Genomic DNA, 26,616 nt, shown 5'->3' with positions numbered 1-26,616 from the left:
CCTCTCAAGATAGACCTGCTAGCCATACACCTACCAGGGAAGGACAACATACAAGCCGATTGGCTCAGCAGGCAGACATCGGCATCCCACGAGTGGGAGCTCAATGCTCAGGAGACAAGATACCTGTTCGACAGGTGGGGGACACCATCGGTGGACCTGTTTGCCACACGCCAGAATGCAAAATGCCAAAACTTCGCATCCAGGCAGCCCGAGGAGGGGACACTGGGGAATGCCCTATGGATAGATTGGTCAAGGACATTTGCCTACGCCTTTCCCCCGATACCACTGATGCACAGAGTACTGAGCAAATGCAGAGCGAGCAACATGACACTGATACTGGTCGCACCGCAGTGGGCGAGGCAGACCTGGTACTCGCAGATCATGGAGATGACACAGTGTGCACCCCACAGATTCAGCAGGAGGAAAGATCTACTGTCCATGCAGAACGGAGAGGTACTGCATCCAGAGCCAGAGAGCATGAGCCTAGTAGCGTGGCTCCTGAGGACATAGAGTTCGCACATTTGAGACTACCAGAAAGCACCCTGAGGGTACTTCGGGAGGCACGAAGGCCCAGCACTAGAAAGTGCTACGTTGCGAAATGGAAAAGATTCACAATATGGTGCAGACAGGAAAGACTCCACAATAAGATGAAGAGGGACTCCACAGTGCTAAGGTACCTGACGCACTTACTGGAGAAGAACCTTAGCTCATCCTCGTTAAGAGTTCACTTGGCAGCGATAGTAGCCTACACAAGGGGAGAAACGTGCAGGAGCTTCTTCACATCACAGGTGGTGAAGAGATTCCTAGAAGGAGCGAAAAGGATCGCACCACCCAAGCGGGTGCCGCCACCTGCATGGAACTTGAACACAGTCCTAACGGAACTCATGAAAGAGCCCTTTGAACCACTTCACAAGGCCTCCCTAAAGATGCTAACTATGAAAACAGCCTTCCTGGTTGCGATAACGTCCTTACGCAGAGTAAGCGAGCTTCAAGCGCTGACGCTACAAGAACCATACATACAAATACACAACGATAGAGTTGTGATGAGGACTGACCCACACTTCATGCCGAAGGTGGTATCCAATTTTCACATGAACCAGTCGATACAGATACCGAGTTTTTTCCAAAAACCCACAACCAGCGCAGAGAGAGCTCTGCACACCCTGGACGCCAGAAGGGCAGTCATGCACTACATTGAAAGGACAAAGGGGCACAGGAAAACGAAACAGTTTTTTGTGTCCTTCGCAAACAGCTTCATGGGCAAAGCAGTAACCAAAAGGACCATTGCACGATGGATCGCACAAACAATCCAACTCTGCCACAAACGGGCAGGACAGGAACTGGCTGAGGGGACGCGTGCCCACTCCACCAGGAAGAAGGGCGCTACAATAGCCTTCCTGGCTAACACACCCATAGAGGACATATGCCTGGCGGCAACATGGGCTTCGGTGCACACGTTCACGAAGCACTACTGTGTGGACATACAAATGAACAAGGAAGCTCAAGTGGGACAGAAGGTGCTACGGCACATATTCAACACCCAACGCTCATCTTCCACCCAGCCGCCACAGAGATGAGAAACCGCTACAAAATCTATGCACAGCATAGTGAATCCAGAAAGATTCACGCTGCAAAACGAATAGTTTTCTTACCTGTCGGTGTAGTTTTGCAGCTTGAAGATCTTTCTGGATTCACTAGCGAACCCACCCACCTCCGCCAGAAAGATGAGGCTGGAGAGAGAAGAGGTGGTTAACTAAAGAATAGACTTTGAAAGTACAAAGCGGTAAATACAAACTAAGATGAACATTGCCATTACTTCGGAAACGAAAGAAACACGGAAAAAAAGAACCCGAAGATGGCGCCCAAGAGTGGGAGCTTCCGCAGGAAGCATGCCGACGTCACCGGAAATACACCCAAAGGGGGTGTGACGCCGACGCCCACCTGGGCAAAGAGAAAAAAAACAACAAAAAAAACAAAGAAAAGACTACGAATCCGGACCCAACCACAAGACCGCGGAATAATGCACAGCATAGTGAATCCAGAAAGATCTTCAAGCTGCAAAACTACACCGACAGGTAAGAAAACTATTCGTTATGACCGGAGTAGCGAATCCCTAATGCGCCAGATGGAGAAATATTATGGTGGTGTCCTGCCAATGCGGATGGTGACAGTAAGTGGGTCATGGTCAGAGTGAGTGATGGGCGATGGAGGAGTCAATGACTAGCAAATCAAGGGTGGTGGTCGCTATAAAGTAAAGAAAAATGCCACTTTCCGATCTCAATTGCCATCCCATCAAGGAGGAGAAAGTACTACCCGGCTGCTTTAGATTAAAACTGAAAAGGGGAGAAAAAACTAAAATCTGTGGGGTGATGCTTCAGCCATATTTTGCTGTTAGAGATCTGCAGTTCTTGACAGAGGAGTAGCTCAGTATTAGACCAGGAGCTTGCGCCCTCCATTTCAGAGGAAGAGATGGGGGACCAAACAGGCTTCAATCTACAGTTAATTCCCCAATACTGTGAACAATTTGATGCACCACTCTGGAAGATAGAGCAATCTCTGGCACTACCAACCTTACAGATCTCTGCTTCACGAACAGCACTACAATCCCAATGGAGAGTCACTGTATTGGGGTTTGAAGACAGGAGGATGGCTCTTAGAAGTCCTGCCCCCAGAATGGTTGTTCTAATCAATCCTTTTGTATGGAACAAAAGAATTTTGAAGAGCTAACTTTGAACCTAAGGCGGAAAACTGCTCAAAGGACTGAGTCGCACAGCAAATTCCCAAAATGAGGCCCTTATTAAACAACTGCCTTGCTACTGGCAAGAGTTCATCTTTTCAAGTGGAGGCCCGTCTACCACTGGAGTAACTAGATCTAACCAAGCACAACCTGTGCAGGTCAGTCTGCACCAAAAACCAGCATTTTGACGTTGATGGAAAGAAAAACTGCTGCAGGCTGAAAAGACCTAGGATACACCAGAATATAGCATTGTAGACAATTGTAGGCAGAAGGTTAGTCCCATTTTTCGTTAGGGTTTCTTAGTTAAAACCTATTGTAGTGCCCTTTGTTTGGACATTATACTACCTCGAATAGCTTTGTATGATTTTTTTGGCAGGTTAAGATCCTGAACTTTACCAAATTACCGCAAAGAGCCAAGGATACATAAAGAGAATGTGGCTCACCTAGAACTGTGATTAGCTGAATTCAGATGTCGTTTAAGCTCTGTACAGTGTACAAAAGCATTTAGCAACTTCATCATACAACTATTATAGCTAAAGCTTTTATCCCCTACTTGCATCACTGTCTCTTAAGCTGGTTGGTACTATAAATCCCTCAATTAATACTACTAAACGTATTACTACTGTACTGCTGGCTCCATCATCAAGAGTGCCAGCGCCTGTGTAACTTCTAGCCTGGGCGACAAATGGACAGGGAAGGACCAACTTATGCCACAGGGTAAACTGAATTACATGGCAATAAAAGAAATTATGCAGAACATTTTGTAACCGCATCACTGCATTCTTTTTATTTTAACACTGTCAGAGTAAAAGGTTCCACCTCATTAGTAACAGTTTAACACTCCAATGAAAGGTGACCAGTCTACTTTAGAGAAGGCCCTGACACTGCGGGGAAAATTCAAGCCGATGCAAGTTTAGTCATTTTTTATCCATTTGAGCTAGAAACAAATATTTTTGTGGATCAAATCTGCAAATTATGCACCCGATGTTCGATTATGTGGAAAATGTATACTTCTGCGGCAAATACCACAGCTGCCAAATCGCATAATTCCAGTGGCCTTTCTAACAGTACAGCACTTGTTCACTATAAGAACAGTTAGTTATAGTCGAGGTTACCAGTAGTACTGATCGCACAGCTTATTAGTTGAATAACAATGGCTATAAAGGTCTACGAATATAAGCCCCTCCAATTGTCAGTTTCCCCACTACCTTTAGTGCTACACCCACAGTATAAGCTGAAACTGCTTTCAATCAAAATTAATTTGATTAGCTTTGAATAAATGCTTCACTCCATTATAGTGACATGAAAACAAATAAGAGATGGAGTGATGGCTCTATATCCAAGGGTTATTTCACACTGGGTAGCCAATGCACCCTTTGACTGCATTAGACTCCCAAAATGCAGTAGGAGCCAGGATTCGTAAACTCACAAGTATAAACACTTAGCGGATACAAACAGTATTCAGAAAAGCCAGAGGAAACTCTTTGGTGGCATGGTCAGCTAATGGTACAAAAGGGCGGAGTAAAATATGCCTTCACTAACAGTGGAGGCCATTGGTCAGATGATACTGCGTTTCTCTCTTGACATTTTGAAATGGAAATTAAAGTACAAACTTAGTGACTGACTCAAAAGCAAAGACTCCTGGTGCGAATGGCACCAACATGAAGACCGGTGTCGTCATAGCACGCAACAGAGTAGGCCATTGATAGACGGACTAACTACAACTGACATCAGGTGTAGAGGCCAACTTGGGAACCTAACAGATTATCTGCCATCCTAAATGAAATCTCCAGAATAAAGGCATCAAATAACTTATGAACGCCAACATTCACCTCCATCAGCTCTTATGACGCATCCGCAACAATAGAAGGTTATACTTTCTGTACGACAGTGAAGCAAAAGTAGTGATAACTCTTGTTATGCTAACAAACTATCGGTTTAAACAATGAAGCAAACTGGTATTTGCACAATAATTACACAACTTGCCAGAGGGAAGTAGTGAGATGATAGAGGCAAACCGCCAATGGACAGTAAACAACTGACTAAATTAGGTCCTTTCTCCTGCCTGGAATGGTTTAAACAGTTCCGATTATTTTCATGGTGCCGGACGTGCCAACTCAACACTGAAAAAGGTTCACGGTCTTTTGCAGTGAGAATCACTTGGACTTGAAAGTCTGGTCTCAGTTTTTTATGCTGTACACGTTTTAACCCCTTGCATGCTGGTGACGAACCCCAGCCGTCACGTTCCGCGGTGCTCGTGTGCGGATGACGGCTGGGGTTTGTCACGGCCCCGCCCTGTTCGTTTGTTTACCGCACAGCGGCGGAAACGGGCCTGCATCGAAGGGGTTAATAGATCATATTTAAAAATGCCTAACAGGTACACATGTATGCTGTACAGTGTCGCAAAGTAAGAAGCTCCTAGGTATAGTTTACCTGGAAATGATTCATCTGCTGGCTTTGAGTGAAGGGAGTGGAAAGTCCCATCTAAGAGGATAACAGAGGAAGCAGCAAGCTACTCAGGCAGAAGAAGCCGGGCGCTGCAATAATAAACAGTCACAAACCGCTTCAATCAATAAATTCCAAATATAATAGAGTCAAGGTGCAATTCTGGCATCTCAGTATTGTAAAGTCTCATCAGCAAATGTCAGATGGGTAAACGGCAAAAGAGATGTTCATCATTAATGCCAGAAAACAAATTCCATAAGAGTTGCATTAACTTGAACATTTTTTACTATCCTTCATTGTTAACAAGCTCCTTGGAGCTCATCTTCCAGTTATTCTGGAGACCAAAGAACCAACCACACTTGGAAGTACCAGTTAGAACAGTACAGTAGTCACATGAAGGGATTTGTGCCTTAGTTAAAAAATAAAAAACACCTTCTGTCAAAAGGAGCCCTTCATAAGCAGTACTCAAAAATCAGATTTTTAGCCACATAATGAAGTTATGTAAGGGGCAAAAAGTGTCCAGGGCCAGAACGGGACTGCCTGAAATTCAACAAAGAATTATTCTGGGCAATTACCAGTGGCGGCTCCTCTGATAAGGTGGAGAGTTGCCCTACTGCCAGTAAGCAACAAAAGAAAGGAAAAAATTAATTGATAACGTAATGTTATTTTATTTTGTCCTCCTGCTGCAGCAGCATGCGTGAGGGTGCGGGGCTGCAGGGGAGGAGAGGTAGAACACTCTTAAGTGCGCAATGACTTTGGTCAGCCCTCTCGGGTGCACTTCTCCTGTTCTCCATGCAGGCTACATTACAGTCTGCATGGAGAACAAGCCCACCCTTCCAGGCCCTGGCTGAGCGCAGTAGTTTTAGAAGACAAGGGGGACCCAACGGATAGCCAAGAACCATGGGTATAACTATGTTATAATTGACAAGGGCTCCTAGCTCATTCAAGATCAACGAAATACAATATAGAACACAATGGAATACTATATGCAAGAAATCCTTGCCCAGCCGGACAAGGGATTTATTTGTAGACAAATGTCAGATGAACATTATAATCCTACAGGAGTAGCATGACACAAGCCTGTGCCGTACTAGAGAAAAGGGAAACAAGATAGTAAAAGGTGAAAGGGTGTTTTCAGGCAAGAGAGAAGAGCAAAAACAGGGCACTGTAAGCCGGTTTGCAGATAAATAACAGTGTCACCTTGAGTGAGGCATACATTCACATTTACAATAGGTTATGCGCATGTCCACTCATGGGTGTCGACGTTTCGATCCCTTAAGCTCCGTTAATTGGTAGGGATCATCATCAGGACTAAAAGTTAAATTTGCCTGAGTATAATGAAGCCTGTGTGTGTAGGCTGTGGTCACAGTATGAGGGGACCACCTTCAGAAAGGGATTCTGACTTAGGCGCACCGGGGGCGCAGGGAAATTCCACTTAGGGCGTGCTGCCGGGCCGTGGGTTGCTAGGGAATGTGCTCCTTAATTACATTCATACGATGCAGCAATGTTTCAGATGGAGGGGTCCTGGTCTATTGTGCTTCCGCCTCATACGGCGTGCTTATTTGTAGAATCACAAACACCAAAAAGTTCGAGGATGTTGGAGTGGGGCTTGAATGCCGGACCCTCACTAACCCGTGATCGGGTAATGGACCGCAGGTCGCAGTGGGACTTGCGTGGACCAGGATACTCGGACTCGATGCCGGTCTGAGCGCAGTGTCACGGCGTTCAGACCAAATCACAACGCTGCATTGCAGTGCTGTAATTGGCTGCGTGGGAGCCCTGGTGCTTACTGTTTCTCATAAGAAGCCAGGAAAAAGACCGGCTGGGATACAGGTGAGGCAGCAGCAGCTAGGAGGTAAGTAATTTATTATTATTTTTTTTTACACGAGTCTCAAACCCCCCAGCCACCCGCCCCACTGCTGCTTCAAGGCAGCAGCCACGACTGCCAATTACCCCTCTCCATTAGTGTGATAATTGGCGATACTCCCACAGGTTCAATTTCAAAAGCCAAAGTCTAATATGTGAATATGTAATCAGAACTGATAAACGGATCTAGTGGTGGCTCTGAACGCAGCTCCAGTAAAGACATTAGTTCAAATTCAAGCAACGTTACCTTGAAACACTGGATGCACTTCGTAGGTATTTGCAGGCTGGTAAGACACCGGAGAAACAGTGAAGATAGCCACTGATCCCTTTGAGAACTCTCCCTGTTGAGAGAAAGAAGGTACTCTTAGAGAATAGTCTGGATCCGTATTCTTTGCTTCTATGAAACCTTCTGGCACATCAGAGTTTGTAAAGACTCATCAGTAAGTATCAGATGGGTAAACGGCAAAAAGATAATCATCATTGGTGCCAGAAAAGAAATGTACATGCGATTTATAGCAACTTTGTATTGTACGATGGTAACAACTATTACGTTTATTAACACGCCCGATTTACCAATCAGTTTTTGCTGGTTGTTTAATTGAATGACTTAAACATCCAGCAAACTTTTGAAAGACAATTCCCAAAAGTAGAACAGTACTGGTGCTCTATGCCACTACAAACGCGACCAAGCAAAAACCCCACTAAGCTTTGTGAAAAGACCTCAACAACAAGATTTACATGACTGCCTAAAGTTCTCAGCTTCTCCACAGCTGTACTGTTCTAGGATGTCACTTTGTGAAATCCACCAATGTTGCAGTCAGACACAATGTCACCATCAGTGGCCGTTAATCACACCCTCAATTTTGTCTACCCCCCCTTGCCCACCAAACAACCTGCACATTTGTATTCTTAGAGTAACTCCGCACACAGGGTTTCCTAAACACTGCTTCTGCAAAGAAATTCGTTTAAAATCATTCTGGCTTACCTCACACTTGCCAAAATCTATAGATGATCATAGGCTGCGAAGACAGAGGAAAAGCGAAGGGAGCAGCAGTTCATCCTGGAGTAATCCCTCCCTGTCGAGCAACAAAACTCATTGTGAGTTTAAATACAGTCTTTCTTCTGTATGTCTTTATTTCAATGAAGGGCACAGTAAATTAAAGCTGTTACACAAGCCCATAATTTAACTTATAAAAGCATTACGTACATTATTTAAAACCAGACAAAAATGGATTTGACAATACAGGGCTGATATGTACATTGTAGAACTGAAAGTGACTTAACATGTCTATATTCTCTTTGCTGGCCAGCTAGTGAGTGCTTGTCAAGTAGACTTTCCCTCATCGCACATTAAGACACAATGAGCAATACTAAAATGGATAAACAAACCAATATAATCACTTTACTACCCAACCAATGGAACTAAAGTGCTAATTAGTAATAAAGTGACGGTGCCGGCCTATAAAAGTCTTATCCGGCAAAAGATCAAGATACGAATAAATAGTTGTTAGCGGAATGAGCATGTTAATATAGTCTTATTGTCAGTTCCACAAAGCGCAAGAATAACCTGGTGTGCTCCACCTAGTGCCAAGTGTTTTCCTCTGCCAGAATACAGGGGAAATGTCAGGGGATTAGGAAGCCAAAGTACAGTATAGACGGGAAAACGTGGCATGAAGTAGCAAAGGCTTTGTCTAGGTCGTTTAAAACCGGATCCCAAAAACAGATGGCTTGGGGCAGTGCCATAAAAGATGGAGAACCAGTCCCACTGCATACGCTCCAACATTCCTTAGAGCTTTGGACATTCCATGTCCTAATCCTCACCGGAGCCCGGTACCAGTAGGACAATCTTGTATGCAGTTTGTGCTAGACATGTTATGTGGCGAACAGGGTAAAATACGCCTGCCTACTCAGTATAAGAAAAGGATCTGCCGATTTGTCCCTTCTCAACGGTTCTGGACTGCTGAGCACGTGGTCTCGTCTTCAGAACCAAGAAGAGTGTACAATTTGGAAATAATTGGTCTTTCGTTGCTTTAAGATTAGCTATTTTTCGAAATGGGACAGTGGTGGTTAGAGAGGATTGAACCTAAAATATTTCTTGAGGACAAATTTCGGGTATATTGGGCACGTTATAGCCAATAAATGTACTCATGATTGGCTGACCCTCATTATTAATACAGCCAAGAGACTCGGTGAGGAACTATTGAAGGAAATTGTGGAGATAGAAGAATCTATAAAAAGAAAAACACCACAATTAACAATGCCAAGGAACAGCTTGCTTGGATACAGTGACCTTACCGAGTACAAGACCTATATGGTTAACCAAAAGATCAGAGGCCTAAAACGAAATCTTGAATATGACCAACCAAGTACAGAGCATGTCCAACAGCAGTCATACCAGAGGGATGGTCGCAGGCAAGGGAGGAGGGCTCCATATAACTGGACCTTTGACAATACAAGCAGAGAAGAGGAAGAAGTGGGTGAGCAACCATCCACTTCAAATCAATCAAGAGTGAGATTCACTTCTCAGAACTGAGCGAACGAGGACCTGAGTGCATTATAGAGTTTTTTTTTAGGCCAAAACCAAAGAGGCGGGGGTGGGGGGTAGGCCAGAGAGGGAGAGGCAGGGGACGTCAGAATCACGAACAGACATGGCATGTTCACTCCCCCAGGATAACACAGCTGGGGCAGGACACCCCTGAAAACAATTAGTGGTTAAACTCTATCAACTATCCCCAGCTGAACTGTACTTCCTAAATAAAGGCCTGGGTTTTATACCGATCCCTAAACATGACGCATTCAAATTTAGGACTGAGTTCTTTGAAATGATGCGTAGAATACGGCTACACAAGTTCTTTGAAGATAAGACACTAGACCCTCCTTCAGTATTTTCAACTAATCTACACCGGCCTTCGGTGTTTTGTACCCGGTCTTCATCCTTGGGCCCTAAAGTAACAGTGTTGGAACAACGGGTGCTAAGACATCGCTAGCCTGGAACAGTTACGTGGTCAACAAACATTACAGAACATGAACAAAACTGCCTGGGTAGCAATCAAATTTCTACAGAAGAACTAAAAAAAATTAAGCTGGCTGACAAAGGCGGTGCAATTGTGGTACTTAATATTAAAGACAAACGGAGGTGCAGAAATTACTGGGGGTACGTTCAAACTATAGACCACCTATGAAAGATCCTATTGGGGAACTCCCAAGATATGATTATGGTGATGGTGGCAGATGCCAAGGAAAAGAAATGGATAACAAAGAAGGGGAGTTCCTTATTAATCCCAAGCCATATATTCCAGCATTTTACATCCTGCCTAAAATTCATAAGGCTCAACGTCCACCCCCTGAACGCCTGATTGTTTCGGGTATCAAATCGCTATTGGAACCCTTATCGCAGGTTGTAGATTTCAAGAAACAGTTTTAAACTAACCATCTTTCTCCCAGGATACCACTGACATACTTACCATCCTGGACCCTCTAGAATATGATCCAATTAACCAATTTTTGGTCACTATCTACATTGAAAACCCTCCTACCAGCATTTCCCAAGATGCTGGTGGCAGCAGGGCGTGCACTTTGGGCTTGCAAGTGGTTCTATGACACTCCCTTCCTTTGTGTGGAATGGGCACGCCCACAAAGCTTTTTTGGCTACTAGAACCAACTACACCTCCAGGTCTCTGGGACCTAGACGGGGGCAACCTTTGCGCCTTGTCTGGTGTGCATCTAAGTGGGTCAATTTGAGGAGAACTTTATACATCATGTCTCCAACCCATTCCAACTGTATATATCTCTTTGGAAGAGATTTATTGACCACGTATTATGCATCTGGACAGGTTGTGAGGACAGGCTACATGACTTTCTTGGTTGGTTAAAGGAGGCTGATCGTTGTTTACACTTTACATGGACTAACAACGCAGCTGTTGATTTGGATATTGTTGATAAAGATCAGAAACTCCATATCACACTTCATCAATAACAGACTGATGGGAACTTGCTCCAGCACTACTAAACTTTCCATCCAAGGGCATTGCGGGACAATCTCCCTGTGGGTCAGTTTTTTAGATACAGTAGGAACTGCACGGATACAAGTATGTACATTGAACAATCAGGAAGTCTGGCAAAATGTCTTGCAAATAGAGCTTAACCGCAAAAATTTATCAAAAGGATACGCAAGAGAGTGTTGAATACTCCACAGGAGGCACTCTTGGAAAGAAACAAAAAGAACTAAAGATACCGGTCTCCCAGTGGGGACTATTTTTTTTCGTATTTATTTATTGATGATAACGGAACTCGATTGAGATCCACATATCAATTTAACAAAAAAGAAAACAGCAAAATTACTTCAGAATGAAATAAAAATATCAATACAATGGTAAGAAACATTTAAAATAATTAAACAATTTAAAACAAAACATTTCATTTGGGGGTTTCAACATTGCTGCACAAAAATCAAAGGCAGTAAAAATGCCCAATGGAAGGCATATAGGTTTTAACCATTTACGCCTAAAAGCCATAAGTGCTGGACAAACAAAAACAACATGGTATAAATCATGGGAATTAAGATGACAAAGATCACAAATATCAGATCCACCATACCATTTTGACAGAAGACAGTTCAGAGGGAGCAAGTTGTTTCTTAGCAAAAGGATAAATCGCCTGACTCCATGCGGGAGATTCCAACCTAAATATGGCTGAGGTTTTTTAAATTCATAAAATTTACCGATAGATAACATTCCTCTTTTTACTTTATTTGTCCTACTATCTATTCCAAAACTCAACTCCCAAGACGCAGTCTTCAGAGATAATTTTAATTGGGCTATAGACAGAGAAAAGAGGCTTTGTTCATCTAGCTGCAATAAAGCAATCGCCTGTCTAAAATTCCTTACAATTGAGGAGTAGGCATTAAAAGAACCCAGCAACTCATTTTTTATTTGAAACCTCAATGTGCAGCACGTTCCTCCAGCTATATTAAAAACCCACCGCACCACATTCGCAGCTGCCTGTGCCAGAGAGCTGCGCAATCCAAATTCTTGTCTTAACGAAGACGTAGAATTTGCCATATTTACAGAAGCTAGGTTACGAAGTATCTTTCCTTCGGTAGAATCCAAAAAATTCCAGCATGCCATGTCCACTATTTCTAGGCCATAGATTAGGGATGCCGGAATTTTTGCTCGGAAAACCTCGAGCAATATGGAAAAATGCCTTTTACCTGTCGCTTTGTAAAGAGAGATAAGACTCTTCCCTTGAGCCAGAGCTTTCCTACTATTGGTCTCCATATGGGGTTTTTTCGTTCAAGTTATTCATGACTATCTTCCCAAGGGGACTACTTTTGACCCCCTGTCTACAAGAATCAGAAAAATCATTAGGAAGCATTGCCATTCGTTGGAGACTGGCCCCCAAAAAATGCCTCAACCGAGAGTCTCATTTAAAAGGGCCACACTCGCCAACTCCGCCAGAAAATAAAAACACAGAAATACCATTAGGACACTTCCCATGTGGGAATTGTATGGTCTGTGACTTGACCCAAGCTTCGAAAAGTATTCACTTGGTGGATTGAAAAATCTGGTGTCAAAATCAATTCAGTAATTGTAACACCACTAATGTGATCTACCGACTGACATGTGCCTGTGGAAAACATATCTGGCTTCCTTGTTGGCCCCTAAACTATGGAATTCGCTCCCGCCGGAAATTGTTAGACAACCATCCCTGACAATTTTTCGCAAACTTATAAAAACATGGCTGTTCTCCCTAGCTTATTAATCCCGATACTTTCAGCGCTTCCACTCTTTTTGATATTCTGCCTCAGGTTAGGTCTCTGTCGTTTCCATCTGATAGCGCCTTGATGCCCTTTGGGGCTAAGTTCTTTTGCGCGATACAAATAAGCGTTTATTCATTCATTCATACAAGGAAGGTTAAAGTGAGTCCAAGAACATACCAGCACCCTTAAGGCAGGGAAGTTGAAGACACGACTGGTCTACCATTACCAGGAAGCGGAACAATTGCAGAGACTTAAAGTGGACAGAGCTGGAAAGAGTAATGGGCGATGCAAATGCAATTGAGGATGTGCTGGTCAGGAAAGAGGCACGCTGGATTTTTTTTTCCAGAGAAAGGAGATCAAATGGGCCTGAATAACACTATTGAATGGAATAGGGTGGGCAAGTAAGGTCTTGTCCCTTAACTGTTCCACCAGAGGATATGACATAGCAGGACATATGGGCAATGGTGCCATGATTGGAATAACCGGTCATACATGTACATACACACACACCTTCTATGCAAATGCCAAATACGCATGAAGGCAAGGGTAGCCTGATTCTGGCGCTGGCATGGAGAATTCAGATGAGAATTGGGCTCTTTGATGGGCTAAAATTATATGGGATGGTTTTATATTCCTGCACCTACATCCGGCATATATGGCCGAGCACAGCATCACGTGCTCCTTTTATCATTGACAGATAGTAAATTCTGACAATCAAATTTATGAAGTTGATATATGGTAGTTCTGTGTTGATTGTGTCTCTCGCTGTGCGGTTTAGTGAATACCATGAAATGAGGATGCAGTACTACAATACCTACAGAGTGGAAAATCTGGCCGCTGCAATGTGTAGTAAACCTCAATTGCCGTGCAGACAGCTGATGACAATTGAAAGATGGCGAATGCAGATTCAATGTGTCCCAAATGGACTGGTGTAGTAACTACTAAACGCCCCTGCTTCAATGTGAGGCACCAGATTGGTTAACAATTGTTTTCCACCCAGGAGAGAGGGAGGGCCTATCGCCCTGCTTCCAGGTCGCGGCCTGGTACTTCACTCGGCGCACTAGTTTCTTCAGCGTCCAGAGAACTGTCAAGCTCAGACCTCCAGTATAGTGCTGAGTGGGCAGATGTTAGTCAAAGGGGAGCTATGTGACTCTTGCTCCGCATAAACAAAGCGTAGAGTCCTGGTATTTAAAAGTGGGTGAGCGGGTTGGCGAATTTTAATGAAAGTTTGACGCTTTGTGCACGGGTCATGTTGCTATTCCTTGGCAACGCTTCCACATGCTTTCAAAAAAGGTAAGGCCAGTGAACGCTTATCGAACGCTTTCTCAGTGTCGATCAAGAGAAGAAGGGCTTCCCTTTGGGACCGAGACACTTTGTTGAACAAATGGTAGATGCGCTGAGTGTTGTCCCCACATTGCCATCCCGGAATGAAACCAACTTGATCTGGTGAGATCAAATACGGGAGACTAATAAAAATTGTTAAAGGCATCAGTAATCTGCGTGTCGGAATGGACAGTAGTGGTTGGAGTAGGGCGAATTGCTCGTACGGAGCAGAAGTGAATCTTAGGATGCAAACAAAGTGCCAGCATTCGCCCCTAGCGGCTGCTACCCAGGTAGCACATCTGCTTCAAGCGAACTAGTGCTCATTCCACTGTCTAAATCAAGGAGCATAAGGAGCAAGCGCTGTCGCTCTAGCTCCCTCTAAACCAGATGGGCCCCAGGGCACTTGTAGAGTGCTTCTAACTCAAGGACTCTATGTTCAAGGTTCTTCTGCTTCTCCTTACGGAGTCGATGTTCTGAGGCAGTTACAGCAGATATGGCAATAAAATCCCTGCAGACTGCCAGTTTCAATGCCTCCCCAAGGGAAGCCAAAGAGATTGGACTGTAATTGTAATTTGTACTTTTAAAGCGCACTAATAACCCAACTGGGGTGTCCTGGCGCTGTAACGCATACCGCTGTGGAACCCTTCCTGGCTTTTTTCCTGTGAAATGTCCACTCCTGGGCACCCCCAAGGTGAAGCCAGGCATCCCAGCGCTGTTGGGGCCGTTGTGGAGATTAAGCAAGCTATTGCCCAGAGTCGCAGAGTGGGACCCATTATTAGAATAGGCACTGAGGCGAGAATTATCAGGTCCGAGGAAATTGAGCACAAGACCCGCCGAGGCGGGAATTGAACCCTGGTCCCGGGCCAGACCTGTGCATCAGGGTCTGCCGCTCTAACCATTGAGCCACACTTCTCCACTGGTGTACTTTGTCTGCATGTAATTGCCAATCTACTTACAAATAGCTATGACTGGAGCAGCGAATCTCCAAGGAGTCAGCAGGAGAAATATGGTGGTGTCCTGCTAATACGGATGGTGACAGTGAGTGGGTCGTGGTCAGAGTAAGCGAGGGGCGATGGAGGAGTCAATGACTAGCAATTAAAGGGCGGTGGTCGCTGTAAAGAAATATGCCAGTTTCCGATATCAATAGCAAACCCATCAAGGAGGAGAGGAGGGAATGCTACGCGGCTACTTTAAATTGAAACAGAAAAGGGGAGAAAAAAACAAAAACAAAGCAGCACTAGTATCTGTGGGGTAATTCTTCAGCCATATATTTTGCTTTTACAGAGCTGCAGTTCTTGACACAGAAGAGCAGCTCTGTATTAGACTAGGAGCTTGCGACCACCATTTCAGAGGAAGAGATAGGTGACCCAACAGGCTTCAACTTAGTCCATTAATTCCTTGACACTGTAAACAATTTGACGCACCACTCTCGAAGATGGAGCAGCCTCTGGAATGACCAACCTTACAGAGCACTGCTTCAGGAACAGCACTACTCTCCCAATAAAGAGTCACTGTTTTGGGGCTGTAGGGTTTTTGAACACAGGAGGATGGCTCTTAAAAGTCCTGCCTCCAGAATGGTTGTTATAATCAATCTTTTTGTATGGAACAAAATAATTTTGTAGAGCTCACTTCGAACCAAAGACGGAAAACTGCTCAAAGGACTAAATCGCACACAGCAAATTCCCAAGATGAGGCCCATATTAAACAACTGCCTTGCTACTGGCAAGAGTTCATCTTTCCAAGTGGCCCGGCTACCACTGGAGTAACTAGATTGGTGAATTTATGAAACCACACTGACAGTGTCTAGTAGTGAAATCGCAAATTCCTCATAAGAATATGCTTTAGTCCGGATACAAAAGGGAAATGGACATACTCGAGCTAACCAAGCACAACCAATCCTTGTCAGTCTGCACCAAAAACCAGCATTTTGAAGTGGAGGGGGAGAAAAACTGGTTAAGGCTGAAAAGACCTAGGCTACACCAGAATATAGCATTGCAGACAAACAATTGTAGAAGACTGTAGCCCCATTTTTCGTTGGGGTTTTCTTAGTTATGATGCATGGAAGAACCTAGTTTAAAATATTGTAGTGCCCTCTGTTTGGACATTAAACTACCTCAAACAGTTTTGTATGGGTTTTTTTGTTGCTGGTTAAGATCCTAAAATCCACCAAATTACCACAAAGAGCCAAGGGTACATAAAGAGAATGTGGCTCACCTTGAACTGTGATTAGCTGAATTCAGGGGTAGTTTAAGCCCTGTACCGTGTACAAAAGCCTTTAGCAAACTTCATCATACAACTAGTAAAGCTAAAGATGTTACCTCCCTACCTGCATCACGGTCACTTAAGCTGGTTGGTACTATAACCCCCCTCAACTAGTACGATTGTACTATTACCACTGTACTGCTGGTTCCATCAGGGGTGCCAGCGCATGTGTAACTTCTAGCCAGGGTGACAAATGGACAGTGAAGGACCAACTTATGCCACAGGGTAAACTAAATTGCAAGGAAAGGCAAATGATGCAGCACCTTTCCTAACAGTATTACTACTTTTTTCCCAAAAACATTTTATCGCTGATTGTGCAAAGGTTCCACCTCCTTATAAACAGTTTAACACTCAAGTGAAAGGTGACCAGTCAACTTTTAACAAAGCCCTTCCACTGCGGGGCAATTCAAACCGTTGCAATTTAAGTAATTTTTGATCCATTTGAGTTAGAAACAAATTTTTGGGGATCATATCTGCAAATTATGCACGAGATGTTCGATTATGTGGGAAATGTATACTTATGCGGAAAATGCTACAGCTGCCAAATCGCATAATTCCGGTGGCCTAGCTAACAGTACAGCACTTGTACACTAAAAGAACAGTTAGTACTAGTCGAAGTTACCAGTACTACTGATTGCATGGCTACTAGTTGAATTACAATGGCTATTAAGTTCTACGAATATAAGCCCCTTCAATTGTCAGTTTCCCCACTACCTTTAGTGCTACACCCACAATATACGCTGCAACTGCTTTCAATCAAAATTAATTTGATTAGCTTTGAATAAATGCTTCACTCCATTACAGGGACATGAAAACAAATGAGATGGACTGATGGATCACCCTTTGACTCACAAAATGCAGTAGCAGTTCAGATTCGTAAACTCACAGGTATAAACGCTTAGGGGGATACATACAGTCTTTAGAAAAGCCAATGAAAACTCTTTGGTGGCATGGTCAGCTAACGGTACAAGACAGCAGAGTAAAATATACCTTCACTAACAGTTGAGGCCATTGGTGAGATGAAACTAAGTTTCACTCGGACATTTATGAAAGGAAATTTAAGTACGAACTCTTAGTGACTGACTCAAAAGCAAAGACTCTTGGTGCGAATGGCGCCAACATGCAGAAGACCGGTGTCATCATACCACACAACAGAGTAAGCCATTGAAACACGGACTAACTACAACTGACATCAGGTTAAGAGGCCAACTTGGGAACCCAACAGATTATCTGCCATTCTAAATGAAATCTCCTGAATAAAGGCATCAAATAACTTATGAACACCAACATTCACCTCCATCAGCTCTTATGACGCATCCGCAACAATAGACGGTTATACTTTCTGTACGACAGTGAAGCAAAAGAAGTGAGAGCTCTTGTTATGCTAACTAATCGATTTCAACAATGAAGTAAACTGGTATTTGCACAAAAATTACACAACTTTTAAGAGTGAGATGACCGGAGCAAAACGCCAATAGACCGTAAACTACTGGCTAAATTAGGTCCTCTCTCCTGCCCCTGGTTGGAACGGTTTCAACAGTTCAGAATATTTCCAGGGTGCCCAACATGCCAACTCAACACTGAAAAGGGTTTGCGGTCTTTCACAGTGAAAAACCACTTAGTCTTAAAAATCTGGTCTCAGTTTCATGCTGTACACGTTTTAATATCTTAATTAGAAATGCCAGACAGATACAAATGTATGCTGTACAGTGTCACAAAGAAAGATGGTCCTAGGGTTAGTTTTTACCTTGAAATGGTTTACCTGCTGGCTTTAAGTGAAGGGAGTGGAAAGTTCCATCAAAAGAGGTTAGGAACAGAGGAAGCAGCAAGCTACTCAAACGAAAGAAGCCGAGCGCTGCAATAATAAACACAGTCACACAGTCACAAACAGCTTCAATCAAGAATTTCCAGATATAATATCAGAGTCAAGGTGCAATTCTGGCATCTCAGTATTGTAAAGTCTCATCAGCAAATGTCAGATGGGTAAACGGCAAAAGAGATGTTCATCATTAATGCCAGAAAACAAATTCAGAGTTGCATGAACTTGGTAAACATTATTACTATCCTTCATTGTTAACAAGCTCCTTGGAGCTCATGTTCAAGTTGTTCTTGAGACCCAAGCACCAATCACACTTGGAAGTACCAGTTAGAACAGTACAGTAGTCACGTGAAGGGATCTGTGCCTTGGTTAACCCCTTGCATGCTGGTGACGAACCCCAGCCGTCACACTCTGCGGTGCTCGTGTGCGGATGGCGGCTGGGGTTCTTCACGGCCCCGCCCTGTTTTCTTTTGTTTACCGCACAGCGGCGGAAACAGGCCAGCATCGAAGGGGTTAAAATATATATAACATTATCTGTTCAAAAGGACAGCTTTTTAATAAGTACTCATGTCAGATTTGTGGCTGCATAATTTCGTTATTTAACGGGCATAACATGCCCAGGGACAGAACTGGACAGTGAAATTCACAAAAGTAGTATTCTGGCCAATTATCACTCCATTGTGTGATTGGCGGTACTCCCACGGGTGCAGTTGCAAAAGCCATCTGGAAGTCACCCCTTCAAGTTTTTTGGGGGTTATTTTTTAAACTCCATGCCATTTACATAGTCTAATCTGTGAATCAACAGATCTAGTGTTGGCTCTAAACGCAGCTCCAGTAAAGACATTAATTAAAATTCAAGCAATGTTACCTTAAATCACTGTATCCACTTCGTAGGTATTTGCAGGCTGGTAAGACACCGGAGAAACAGTGAAGATAGCCACTGATCCCTTTGAGAAATCTCCCTGTTGAGAGAAGGAAGGTACTCTTAGAGAATAGTCTGGATCCGTATTCTTTGCTTCTATGAAACCTTCTTGCACATCAGAGTTTGTAAAGACTCATCAGTAAGTATCAGATGGGTAAACGGCAAAAAGATAATCATCATTGGTGCCAGAAAAGTAAACGTAGCTCCAGTAAAGACATTAGTTCAAATTCAAGCAATGTTACCTTAAATCACTGTATCCACTTCGTAGGTATTTGCAGGCTGGTAAGACACCGGAGAAACAGTGAAGATAGCCACTGATCCCTCTGAGAAATCTCCCTGTTGAGAGAAGGAAGGTACTCTTAGAGAATAGTCTGGATCCGTATTCTTTGCTTCTATGAAACCTTCTTGCACATCAGAGTTTGTAAAGACTCATCAGTCTGTACGCATTTGTTTTTTCTGCATAAATGTACCACTATAGTGCATTAGTACACTCTCTCACTGTACCCTACCCTTATATATTATCAGTATTATGCTTACTCTTACACCTTGTACCTTAGAATTTACCGTATGTATTTGCTCTACTGCTCACTCTTATATCCTGGTTATGCTGGTTGATTACTAGTGCCACTTTGGTAATTTATAATTTATTACTGTGTAACCTACTGTATGCACCTGTTCTGCACATTTGTTTTTCCGCACATTTGTACCACTATAGTGCACTAGTGCATTCTCCCATACCCACCTAATCCTTCAACGCAACATGGACTCTATCGGCAAACACACATACAAAATCAACTACCCACCATCACTCACCAAAAAAGCCGCCAAACGCTTTAAACACAACTTCCTTAGGTCACACCCGGAAACGCCCTTTGCTGACACCTACTTCTCACCGGTCAATGGATCCCTGAACACTGATCTCATCTTCCACACCACACGCAGAGCACAATGGAGAAAAGCGTTCTTCACCCTACTCACCGTCTCCTCCACCAGAAAATCCGCTCACAGTCTAACTCTCTCCATCACACCATCCCAAGTCTTTCCAGGCAGAGCCACCATCACTATTTACAATAACGGGATTGTCCTATCACAATCGACAGACAGGAACCTGGAACTGCTAGACAACATGTTCCCCACTTTCAAAGAACACCTCTCCAATTCACGGACAAACACTCACATCTCCCCCAGTCCCACCAATCATGACCTCACAGCTACATACTCTTCAATCAGGGACACACCTACCACCCCTGACCTCCCATCCCCTACCCACAACCCCACTATCCCAATTCAGCACTCAATCACAGACACAGATCGCTCCCCCTCATACACCGCTCTCTCCCCCGCCCCTTCTACCAACTCGCGGACCTCCACACATATTTTCAACACTCCTATCACACATACAGCGGGCATTAACACCCCGCTCGCGGCTGACAGCACAGCTCCCACCCATAACACACCTAACGTAGTCCAGCACCAGAATAACACGCACTCCGACAATTCCCCCCATTTATCCCCCCCCATTCTCAGTCCTCATTACCCTCCAACCAACTTCGCAGAACATACCCACTCTTAATTTAACTCCCCCCCCCCTCAACAGGACCATCTCCAATCCCACTTCCCCTCCTACTCTCAGCCCCCATTACCCACCCTACACCCCCACCACGGCTATCAGTCTCCCAGCCTACACCTTGACCCCCCCGCCTACCACCAATGCCCTCACCCATAACACCAACCTCCTCCCTACCTCATCCACACCCCTACCGCCCAAAACCTCTCGCCACCCTAACTCCATCCCTCATACCAACACAACGCAGACCTGCTCAAACACCAGCCCTCTCTCCCACCTGCACACGAATTCCCTGGTCAGCCATTCACCCTTGACTGTCACCCCCACCACCTACCCTTCGATGGAATACATCACGGCCACCCTCACTCAGATCAAAGAAGAAAATCACGCCATCAAAGAACTACTCTCCACACACCCCATACACCCCCCACCCACCTCCACCTCCCCTCCCAACTTGTCCCCTACTCCGCCGGCGGACTCCCACCCTCATCACGCCCCACACCAGGCGTCAATCCCTGCTCATAGGCACAGCAACTGCCCTCGTCCCCCGCATCGCCCCCGCAACCCCTCACACATCTTCACATCCCCGCCCAACTTGTCCCCCACCCCTCCGACTAACTCTCGCACTCAGCTATCCCACCCCAATCCGACCTCAATCCCAGTTCTTAATCGCAACAACCGCCCTTGCCGCACCCACAACTCTTCTTCTGACCTCGACACACTTACCCTTCTCCACTCCTATGACCCAGCCCCCGAAATTCACTCAACCACACCACACCGCAACATTCCCACGATACACCCAAATCCCCTTAGACCACCCACACTAAACAGCAGATTCTCCATCCCCAATAACCTTTGAAAAATCCCTCTCTCCCTAGAACCATCTAACACCCTCTACACACCCCGTCTCAAATGCACTCTTCTCAACTGCAGATCGGCCACGAAACATTCCGCCGCCATTGCTGAACTCCTCTTATCGCAAGACCTTGACCTAATCATCCTGACTGAAACGTGGCTAACTGAATCTTCGCCACCCATAATGGACATTCTGGTTCCTCCCAACTATCACATTATCAGGCTCGACAGAACAGGCCAAATAGGTGGTGGAATCGCATGCATCTACAGGAACCTCTCGGTTCAGAAAGTCAATTCCACATCCCTACCATCCCCAACATCCTGGGAATACATCTGCCTCGACATTATTAGTGAGGGCAAACCGATATGCTCTCTTCACAGCATTTACCACCCACCCAGGGACAATCTCACCTTTTCCCAACAAATCATGGATATGATCTCAACCAATTCCGGACGGCAGCTCACCCAAATATACCTTGGTGACTTCAACCTCCACTGGAATGACCGCAACGACGCGGTGGTAAATAGTCTTTAAAATTTCCTCGATGCCCTTAACCTTACCCAAATATGCAACAGCCCGACCCACGAGAAAGGTTCTACCCTCGACCTGATCATCTCCAAAGAGGAATCTATCCAACTCGAATCCATCCAACCCTGTGGCTGGTCAGATCATTATATTATCACATTCTTTATCAATGAAAAAGTCAAAGTCAACCCGACTCAACTCTCCAAGCCCAAAGTCTGGAAAAGAGACTTGAAAAAACTCAAACCAGGCTCTTTGCCCCCTAACAGCTGCAATCTCCTACTCCCACCTACAGGCGCCACGGACGTCCAAACTCTGACTGACCACTATATCAATGCTATGACCTCTATAATTAATGAGGTTGCACCTATGCAGCTAAAAAGAGTCTCTACTAAAATCTCCAAACCATGGTACGACGGGAGTCTCAACGAGGATAGACGAGACATGCGAATGGCAGAACGGACCTGGAGATCAGCCCCCTCCGCAATGCACCTAAAAGATCTGAAGAAAAAGAGAAACGCCTACTTCAGGAAAATAAAACGCTCAAAATCGGACTTCTTCAGCCTCCAACTCGACCAAGCAAAAAACCGCCCGAGAAAACTGTTTGAGCTAATCAAGTCACAATCCAAGGAGCAACCACAACCACTCAACACTGGGCGTGAGGCACCCTCCTGTGAAGACTTCGCTGCTTTCTTTATCCAAAAAAACGACAAAATAAAAAGCGATCTCCTCATTGACGCAAGCCTCTACTCCAAACCCCAATGCCTAGCACCCACTGAACCAAAAAACAATGCTACATGGTCAACCTTCGGCATATACTCGGAAGAAGAAATTGGCAAACTGCTCAGCACCCTGAAACCATCCAATCACCTCACGGACCCCCTCCCTGCCTCCGCAGTAAAAGACTTTACACCTTTTCTTCTCCCTCTCTGGACTAAAATTATCAACAGCTCTCTCCAACAAGGCAGCATACCTGATTCCCTCAAAGTTGGTCAGGTCACACCTCTACTAAAGAAACAGCCGACCCCTCTGATCTCAACAATTACCGTCCCATCACCAATATCCCCACTCTCGCCAAACTGCTGGAAAAATGCGCACAACTACAATTGTCTAAACACATTGAGCAATTCGATCTCCTCAACCCTCACCAGTCAGGCTTCCGAGCAGGACACAGCACAGAAACTGCTATGACTCACATAATTGACGACGCACTTCAAATGCTAGACCAAAACGACACCTGCCTCCTCATCCTTCTTGATCTCTCCTCAGCATTCGACACCGTTAAACATGAGAATCTACTAGAACTACTAAACACAAGAATGGGCTTATCTGGAACTGTCCTCAAGTGGTTCTCTTCCTTTCTTCACAACAGGTCGCAGAAATTCAAGAGCAACAACCTGATGTCCTCGCCAATACCTGTAACACTAGGCGTCCCCCAAGGATCCTCTCTATCCCCAACTCTGTTCAACCTAGTCATGGAACCTCTCACCACCTTGCTACAAGCATCCAATGTACACTTTCACATGTACGCTGATGACACCCAACTTTACCTCAAATTACAATCACCCAATGACATCCTGCTCCTGAACTCAACGATCAGATGCACCCAATCCTGGCTTGCCGATAATCACCTCAAACTCAATGCCCTGAAAACAGAGTTCCTTCTGATCTCACCTCCAGCGAAGATATCCACCACTCAACATTGGCTTAAACTCCTAACCGCACTCAATGTCCAACCCACCATCGTGGACTCGGCAAAATCTTTAGGCATAACACTCGACACTAATCTCAACATGCAGCAACATATCAGCAAGGCAACAAAGGGAGCGAACTTCCAGATCAATACTCTGAGGAAACTTAAACCCTACCTCCCAGCCAAAGACTTCCAAACTGCAGTACAAGCACTAGTCATCCCACGAATTGAATACGGCAGCACCGCCCTCTGCGGACTCCCCCTAACTACAACCGCACCACTAAAAGCTTCTCTAAATGCTGCAGCGAGACTCATCACTGGGTCAAAAAAGTACTCCCACATTACCCCTGACTTGAAATCCCTGAATTGGCTGCCTTTTGAAGCCAGAATACATCTGAAAATCGCCTGCATGACACACAAGGCGGTACACCTAAACTCACCCGGCTACCTCGCTCAGAAATTGACAATCTCTGGGGGAAGTAGAAACACGAGAGGCACAAACAATCTTCTGCTGAAACCTCGAAGATTCCGGAAGGAAAAAACATACAAGCGCTCCTTCTCAGGAATGGCACCTAGGATCTGGAACTCACTCCCTCCCGAAACCAGGCTTATCTCCTCCACTACACTCTTTAAAAAAGAAGTAAAAGCTATCCTCATGGCTAAATACACTTGAACTACTATCTCGAACCCTATTAACACCCTGCACCGATCTGTATTACATGTTTGACCCCTTATTTGTATGAGTTGTCTTATCATTCACATGATTGGCTTTGTAGTCACTTAGTTGTACTATTTGTACTGTGATTTATTGATTTACTTGTTTGACCATGTTCCCCCATGCACCCTTCTATGTAAAGCTTGATTTATTGGTTTGACTATGTTCCCTCATGTACCCTTCTATGTAAAGCGCTCTGATATCTGCGAAGATCTTGTTCGCGCTATATAAAACTGTTAAAATAAATAAAATAAGTAAGTATCAGATGGGTAAACGGCAAAAAGATAATCATCATTGGTGCCAGAAAAGTAAACGTAGCTCCAGTAAAGACATTAGTTCAAATTCAAGCAATGTTACCTTAAATCACTGTATCCACTTCGTAGGTATTTGCAGGCTGGTAAGAAACCGGAGAAACAGTGAAGATAGCCACCGACCCCTTTGAGAACTCTCCCTGTTGAGAGAAAGAAGGTACTCTTAGAGAATAGTCCGGATCCTTATTCTTTGCTTCTATGAAACCTTCTGGCACATCAGAGTTTGTAAAGACTCATCAGTAAGTATCAGATGGGTAAACGGCAAAAAGATAATCATCATTGGTGCCAGAAAAGAAATGTACATGCAATTTATAGCAACTTTGTATTGTCCGATTGTATTAACACGCCTGATTTGCCACTCAGTTTTTACTGGTTGTTGTTTAATTGAATGATTTATACATCCAGCAACTTCTTGAATTCTTAAAGTTGAACAGTAGTGTAGCTCTGCGCCACTACAAACACGACCAAGCAGAAAGCCCACTAAGCTTTATGAAAATTCCTCAACAAGATTTACACGACTGCTTAACGGTCTAAGCTTCTCCACAGCTGTACTGTTATATGATGTCACTTTGTGAAATCCACCAATGTTGCATTCAGACCCAATGTCACCATCAGTGGCCATTAATCATGCCCCCAATTATGCTCACGCCTTGCCAACCAAACATGACAACCTGCACATTTGTATTCTTAGAGTAACTCCGCACACAGGGTTTCCTAAACACGGTTTCTGCAAAGAAACTAGTTTAAAGTCATTCTGGTTTACCTCACACTTGCCAAAATCTATAGATTATAGGCTGAGAAGACATCAGGGGAAAAACGAAGGGAGCAGCAGTCCATCCTGGGGTAATCTCTCCCTGATGAGAAAAACAAAGTCATTATGAATTTAAATAAACAGTACATTTACTGTATGTCTTCATTTAAGTGCACAGTAAATTAAAACAATGACAAGCACATGATTAACTCATAAAAGCAGTACGAACATTAGTTAGACATAACTGATTTTCGACAATACAGGACTGATAAGACGTACATTGTAGAACTGAAAGTGACTTAACGTGTCTCTATGCTCTTTGCTGGCCAGCTAGTGAGAGCTTGTAGGTCCGTGCCTATCAAGTTCACTTTGCCCCAAACGTTTGGACACAATGAGCAATACTAAAATGGATAAACCAACCAATATAATCACTTTACTACCCAACCAATGGAACTAAAGTGCTAATGGAGTACTAAAGTGATGTGCGTGCCTGTAAAAGTGCTGTCCAGCCAGTAAGTGCTGGTGTGGCCATGGTCATCAAATACACTCGGCCCCATCAAGCGTTCAGACGATTAATAATACTAAAATGGCTAAACATACCAATATAATCACTTTGCTGTTCAAACAACGGTGCTAGTGAGTATTAAAGTGATGGTGTATTCCTGTAAAGTCTTGTCCAGCAAAAGATCAAGACGCGAATAAAAATAGCTGTTAGCGGAATGAACATGCTGATATAGTCGCATTGTTATCCGATTTGCCAGGGATAAAGTGACAGTACTTATTTATAAGGTCATTTCCCACTGGCGTTTGTCAAGGTGATTGTGTATTTTTGCTTTATGGATTTTACCTTTGAACTGAATGAAGCCTGCCATGAATTTGACAATCACACGTTTAGTTGTGTGTGCTCTGGGTTAAGTGCTGAAATGAGTGCTTGTCTGCATGATGACTTTTTTGGGGGTTATAGATCCCTCTTAACATCTGTTCCGGCATCAAAACGGGGCAGATGCAAAGATTGAGAATCATGGTTTCTTTCCCGGTGTCACCCAATCTGCAGTATTCACTGCTGGCA

At 44.3% G+C, this 26,616-nt stretch overlaps 1 long non-coding RNA gene and 2 other non-coding genes across 9 annotated transcripts in view; all 3 read right to left on the bottom strand.

Annotated features, from left to right (window-relative positions):
- LOC144828759 (uncharacterized) overlaps window positions 1–26,616 on the bottom strand; it is a 132,686-nt gene that overhangs the window by 65,146 nt on the left and 40,924 nt on the right. For 4 of the 7 annotated variants that reach the window (XR_013610528.1, XR_013610527.1, XR_013610530.1 and 1 more), the window contains 8 exons: window positions 25,560–25,650; window positions 24,843–24,936; window positions 19,375–19,468; window positions 19,079–19,172; window positions 18,139–18,246; window positions 8,034–8,124; window positions 7,296–7,389; window positions 5,171–5,274 (listed from right to left, as the gene is read on the bottom strand). This is a non-coding gene — a long non-coding RNA (uncharacterized LOC144828759). The remainder of the gene's footprint in view (window positions 1–5,170; window positions 5,275–7,295; window positions 7,390–8,033; window positions 8,125–18,138; window positions 18,247–19,078; window positions 19,173–19,374; window positions 19,469–24,842; window positions 24,937–25,559; window positions 25,651–26,616) is intronic. The other 3 variants (XR_013610529.1, XR_013610532.1, XR_013610533.1) reach the window with 3 other exon arrangements.
- Window positions 5,344–5,426, bottom strand: LOC144829889 (small nucleolar RNA SNORD87). The gene has a single exon (XR_013610874.1). It is a non-coding gene; the product is annotated as a small nucleolar RNA SNORD87 (small nucleolar RNA).
- Window positions 18,329–18,411, bottom strand: LOC144829888 (small nucleolar RNA SNORD87). The gene has a single exon (XR_013610873.1). It is a non-coding gene; the product is annotated as a small nucleolar RNA SNORD87 (small nucleolar RNA).

This window comes from Lissotriton helveticus, chromosome 4_1, assembly GCF_964261635.1.
Source record: "Lissotriton helveticus chromosome 4_1, aLisHel1.1, whole genome shotgun sequence".
Classification (NCBI taxonomy): domain Eukaryota; kingdom Metazoa; phylum Chordata; class Amphibia; order Caudata; family Salamandridae; genus Lissotriton; species Lissotriton helveticus.
The sequence above is the reverse complement of the archived record's forward strand: the minus strand, read 5'-3'. Positions and strand labels throughout refer to the sequence as shown.